This window comes from Zonotrichia leucophrys, chromosome 4, assembly GCF_028769735.1.
Source record: "Zonotrichia leucophrys gambelii isolate GWCS_2022_RI chromosome 4, RI_Zleu_2.0, whole genome shotgun sequence".
Classification (NCBI taxonomy): domain Eukaryota; kingdom Metazoa; phylum Chordata; class Aves; order Passeriformes; family Passerellidae; genus Zonotrichia; species Zonotrichia leucophrys.
In genome coordinates, this window is record NC_088173.1 from 5,825,495 (window position 1) to 5,832,003 (window position 6,509).

Consider the following 6,509-nt stretch of genomic DNA (forward strand, 5'->3'; position numbering starts at 1 on the left):
GACATCAGAACTTGGTAGCCAGTGCCACACTCAATTACAATCCTGAGATTGCTCTCCTGTTGCTTCAAAACAGCACACGACTGGGGAATCTGGAGCGTGTAGGTCCTTACAGAAAAGGATCAGACCCAGAGCATTGCACTGGGAATTGCACTCTTTGTGCATCTGTGCTCGGGCAAGTTCTTCTCTTGGACGCGACCACACCGGTGGTGCTAAAGTGGCTGGAATGAGAAATGCAGCCCAGCTCCCTCCAGCTCCTGTGATCTCTGAGGAGCAGCTGGAATGCAAGGGCATTGACCTGCTGCTCAATTCCCAAACAACACACACTGATTCCCTGGGCTGCAAAAAGGCACGGGCACTACTAAGCTCAAAGTGATGTGTGAGGCCATACTGGCTGGCCTGGAACCACAACAGCTCCTTCTGCACCAAGGTCCCTGCACAGAATAATGTGTTCTCATGCAAAACTACTGTATTCTCCAGAAGTGATACCTTGGAAATTAAAATTCTAACAGATTCAGTCCCAGTGATATAAAAGGGCAGAAAATAATGATGAAAACTCTTGAAGTTGGAGGGAGACGACCCACCTTGCATTGGTCAGCATCGACTCCGCTTTATTCATCAATCAGGCACCTTTTATAACAGTGTTAATTCACTTCATGCATATTGCAAAATCTGAGCTCCTGATAGGTTGTAGAGAAAACTTCAGCTCCTCCTTTTGTTTACAATACCTGAAGTTAGTTTACTGAAACCAAGATCAGTGTTCTCACCCTGATATGGAAGGTTCCCAAAACCTTCATCTCTATTCCCAGACTGACTGTCTGCTCCCAGTAGCAGCCAAGGACAGAACGGCCTGAGAAACTTGTTGCTTATATAGAAGGTAGCTGAGAACCTAATTATTTACAGGATCAAGCCTGGGAAAGGCTTGTTTTACAGCAGGCTTCTATATTTCTTTAAGGCACCTATCTTTCTTTAAGGCATGTTTGAAACCAGGCTCTCCACAGAAAACAACTTTAGTTGGAAGAAAAAGAAAATGAAAAGGCCTCTTCCTCCAAGCAAACAAAAACAAAAATCAAGGAAAAAAAAGGGCGAAAAAATCGCTACCAAAAACAGCTCAAATATTTGGATGCACTGAGGAGATGCTGAAGGCCCCTCATGAGGCTCCTGTTGTCCAAACTCAAGCTTCCTCAGCGCCTCCTCACTGGCCTCGTGCTCCACCTCCTTGCCCAGCTGCCCTGTCCTTCTGTGCACACGCTGCAGCCCCTCAATGACTCTCTGTTTCCCAGGGGCCCACAAGTGCACACAGCGCTCCAGCTGTGGCCGCGGTGCTGCCCAGCACAGGGCCACGCTCACTGCCCTGCTCCTGCTGCCCCACTGCTGCTGACACAGGCCACCATGCCCTTGGCCTTCTTGGCCACCTGGCCACACGCTGCCTCATCTGCAGCTGCTCAAGGCCACCACCCCTGGCTCCTTTTGGCCCACGCAGCTCTCCAGGCACAAAGTTGCCTGTTTGACTTCAAATAAAGCATCCACCTTTTCAAGATGGCCTTCTTGATCCACAACTGCATCTTCTAAGGAGATGGCACTAAATTGACAGGAATAGAATTCTCAGTGTCTCTGACTAAATTGAACTGGGATAATTCTACTCTCTAGGATGTTGCTCTTAGTTCAGTGTTCCCCTCTGGCTGCTGTCAGCAAGTGACATTTTCTCTGCAAAACTGAGTTTGTGGTTCTTCAGGATTCTGCGAGGGAAACTAGGAACTATCCACCTATGCTTTTGTTACCTTTGTTGAAGGAATGAAAATGGATTTTTTTTTGGTCTCCCTAGCTGGTCCTCTACTGCTACTGGCCAAGCTGACATCTGGCTCTAGAATTCCTAAACACCAGGAACATGAAATGTCCCTTTCTCACTCAGCTCAGGATCAGCACCGCTGAATACACGCTTGAGGTGACCTGTAGTGGGCACGAGAAATGAATCAGATGCTGTGAGTGAGAAAACTGCCTGGGCTGCTGAATCCCACCGAACAAGTCAACCCAAACAGAGATGATTTCCTGTTTGCCAGCTTCCCTCCAAGAGACACATTTCATTCACACAGCCAGCAAGAGATCAGGACAATCTTCTTGCTTGTGCCTACACTGCAGCCAGTTTAGCCAGTAAATGAATACAAATATGATCAAGAAAATGCAAATTGATCTTTAACACTCAATGCTCCTGTTCTACCAAACACATAAGACAGCTTCTGAAATCCTCTCTTTCAGGTACTCCTTCTTTTTTCAATCGGTGTCATGCACTAATTCTGATTAACTTGCAGGAAACAGTTGCCCAGAAAAGCTTCCCCAAAATCCCCCTGAGCTATGTCAGTTCTATTTTGGAAGAGCACAGCAGCACCTCTGAGGTTCAGGAGCAGACACTCACTGCTTTAGAGTTTGCACTTCCTTTCCAAGGGAACAACTATTTTAGCACTCAGTAAAAGGTCAAGTTAGTCAAATCCTTTCATGACAAAATTTAAAAAGAAAGAAGCTTTCTCTGAATTCTGGGAACAACTGCAGAGATTTTAAAAGGCATTCCAAGAAGGTCTGCCAGTCTACATTTTCCAAGGTGTCTTGCTTGTCCCGGCAAACGGAGGAAATGACAGACTCTGCTGCCACAGACTCTCCTGTGGAGGGAACGGAAGCCCTGCAGGTTGCCTTGCAAATGCTGCCCCTGTGGCTACAGACACTCCCTTTTTAGATGAACGCCTTGACAGGAGCTTTACCAAAGCAGTGGCATCCTAATGCTCTTTCTGTTTCAAAATCAGACACTCAGTCACTAAGTAAGAGAAGGAAGACATAGAAAACCCAGGTTAGGTTACACCATAACCTAAGCGGAAGGGAAACCTCTACTTACGTGCGAAATTCGTAAAATAATAAATGGAATAAGCAATGCCATATGCAGCAAAAGCTGCAGTGGCCAGATGATTCATTATTGGCATTTCTGCAACTTTTCTAAAAGCTAAATAAACAAGCCTCTTGTCAGTGGGCAGCTGCCTACTGACAGATGCTTTGACCAGGAAGGTTCTCCTGATCTGAGCAGGCCTAGGGCTGCTCTGACACTCAGGCCTTCCGTGCACCAAGGCAACCTTCTGATGTCACTATGACGACGTGGCAACCATGCCCTGACATCACAAAGGAACAGCTCTGTGTTGGTCTGTGAGTTTATGCCGAGCAATAACCAACCTTCCCTACAGCAAACAGAAAACAGTATGCAAAGTTCTCCTCTGTCACAAAGGAGCACAAATTCTCCTTGTGGGCCAAAGCCTGTTGTTCACAGGATCCAAGAGGAACTCTAGGATTGCACAAAGCACCTACAGTCTGTACCCCAACTGAGCACTCAGATGGCACCCAAGCAAAGGAAACGAGTCCAAGAAAATGGCCCAAAGCATTGCCCATCTGAGAAACTACCCTTCCTTTAAATTTTAAAGGTTTATTAAACCTTAAGAAAAGACTGTATAAGGAATGATTGCAGCACTGGGAAGTCTCCATGATTAGCAGCCACATGCTCATCTACAAAAGGGATGCTCTACTTTTTATACCCTTAGTCCCTCCCAATGTTTTGTCAGTCAACTCTTTCTCTGCCGTCCAGTGGTGGAGATTACTTTCTTGCATCTTGATTGGAGGTCTGGTGTAGTTACACCCCGCCTGCTGGTCACAAGCCAGCCCTCCCCAAATGCGCTGACTACCAAGGCTATTACAAGGGGGATAAGAAAGAGGACTATGAGAGGACATATTACAATAACAGCACTTTACATTTGAACAGAATATCTATCCACATAATATCTCTCTCTTAATTGTGAGAGCCAACTATTACATTACTCACCTATAATGCACAGAAGCAGGAGAGAAGGCACTGGGTTGGCATAACAGCTGAAATCATTGCTAACAAATCTCCCCACATATTTGCACCTTTATTGGACATGGCCAGGACTCCTGTGGATGTACATCTCTGCCTTTCTTCCCCTTTGGAAGCAGTCCACCTGGCAACTCGTGGGGAAACCAAGGGCTTTGTGGGGGCTGCATTGCTCTGCACACACCCAGGCCACCCGTGGCACAGAGCTATGGTGCCTAAAAAGATCAACCAGAGAAAAACAGCTGGAGAAGGTTTCATTTGGACCTTTCTTACCTGCTAACAGAAGTTGTCAAAATGAATGTGACCAAGCAAGGCCTGATCCCTGCTGCCAGCTCAGGGTTAGAAAGGAGGCATTACTTGATTTCAGTGCTGGGTGCAAAGGGAATCACTTTCCTAAGCCCTGCACACCCAGCAATCTCACCTAGAACTTTGTATCCATGGAACTAAGACATATTCAATACTTTGCTGAAACTTACAGGCTAAACATTACCTCTGATTTATTGACATATTTCAATCACTTCTCAGAATTTAATGACATCAGAGTAGGAGTGTCTTGTAGATCCCTGCTGGTCATTGTCACAGGTTCAGGTGACCCATGCACAAAATAACCCAGGACAAAACTGGGCTTGCAAAGCAAATTCATTCTATTAGTTGCAGTAGCATATAATACATACTGACATGGATTCCCAAAAATCCACTGAACAGGAGAAGGAGTTGGAGCGTGGTGCTCGGCAGCAGGGGCAGGTAGGCAGTGCACTTCCAGGACATCCCCTGGATCAAAATGCTGTGCATCTCGTCCTTCTCAACTTGCCAGCCCAGAACTAGGTCTTGTATCTCCTGCTCAGGAGTGGAATTTTACAGCAGGAGTCAGAGCAGCAGCTCACACATGCCTGGCGTGTGAGATGAAGCCATGAAGGCTCAGGATGACTCCATGACTCCCTGCCACCAAGGGCTCCATTGTGCATTGTTCTCCTTTCAAAGCTTGACTGCCCACCCATTGACCAATCCATTGTCTCTCTTTCAAGGGTCAAGGTTCCCCCTGTTAAACAAGACACTTTTCTTCATTGTCTTGTCAACCTGCTCAAACATGGATCAAATATGGCAGGGCCTGGGACACGACTCCAGTTCCTGACACAGTCATTTGGGAAATATTCCCATTCCTCAAATTCTCCTTTGGTGGTCAAGAGCCTCCTAAAAACACTTTCTTCCCCTTGAATGCATTCCAGCTACTGTCTTAGCAGGACCACTCTCATTATTCTCAAGGCCAAGATAGCCACTTGCACACAGTAAGCACTGCAGTGGGGGAATACATGGTTCAGCACTCCTGTTAAAGCTAAAGGAATTCAAAAGACTATGCCCTGTTTATTGGACTTAATGCCTCTCCATCCTATTCTGGGAATGAAACACAAGTGTTCATCAATACACCCTGCAAGTGCTCTTGCTGAGTGAAGCCACATTGCTGTGTCAATAAAGTAGCCGCGACAGTTTCTCAATGCAGGGAAAGCCAATTCTTTATTCACGTACCTCATTTTTATACTGTTTTCACAGACCTCATTGTCAACTCCAACTGGCTGGTAGTTTCCTTGCCACACAATTTATTGCTTAGAAGGTGTATTAGTGTGTACATGCTAAGACTCTCTCTTTTTGAGACCAACTCAGGTGATTACATTTTTCTTTCGTGGACGCTCATGAGACAGGTTTCTTGCTTATTACAGATGCAAACAGTTTTCTTAGCACAATAGCTTGTTCTGCTAACTGCACTCATGACTATTCCCATGGGAAGTTAGCTGGCTGCACGTAGAAGATGCAACAGTCCAGCTGGGAATTTACCATAGGTAGGCCTGATTTTATAAGAGCTTTCTTTTCTAATAACCCTACCTGTGTGCAACACATTATGACTTTCTTTCAGAAATTGATGAAGAAAACACAAATTACCTACTAAAACCCTTCTGCCCACTGCCAAATCAGTTCAATCCTCAAGCACAAGCCTCAGGCACATCCCTGATGTGCCTCTCTCCCAGCAGCTCAGAGATGCATTGCACAGCACTTACTGCGCGCCAGAGAGCACAAAGCAGGCTGGCCTGGTGGGCCTGAATATTTCTGCCCAACACTCTGCATCTCACACCTTTGCTCTGGCTCAGTGCAGAACTGCAGGATTGCAGGCGCTTCCTCCCAGAGCTGCGTGACGTGCTGGCGGGCCACTCCGGGCACGGGGCACAAATGCCGGCGGTGGCAGCGGGGACTAGAGGATCTCACCTGGCCAGCAGACCTGCTGCATAGTGCTGGCTGTTGGCACAGAGCAGGCTGTCCCAGAGCTGCTTGTGCTCCAGAGCCAGCAGGTTCTTGCCAACGCCCAGTCGGGAGAGCAGAGCCTTCAGTGTCTGCACTGCAAACCTGTGTGCCGAGCCAAGGCCAGGTCACTCTGGGAGCACTGGCCCTGGCCGCAAGGGTGTGGGAAGGACAGGGCGACTGGCACCTGTTGGGCTGGCTGGGAAGGCCGTGTTCCTCCTGGCACGCTCTCCAGAAGCCATGGGTCTCCACGTCCTCTGGCCTCTGCTCCGTGGTGGTGACAATTTGCAAGAGCAGAGCCACGAGCAGGTGGGGAGAATGAAGGAGGATTGCGAAGTGC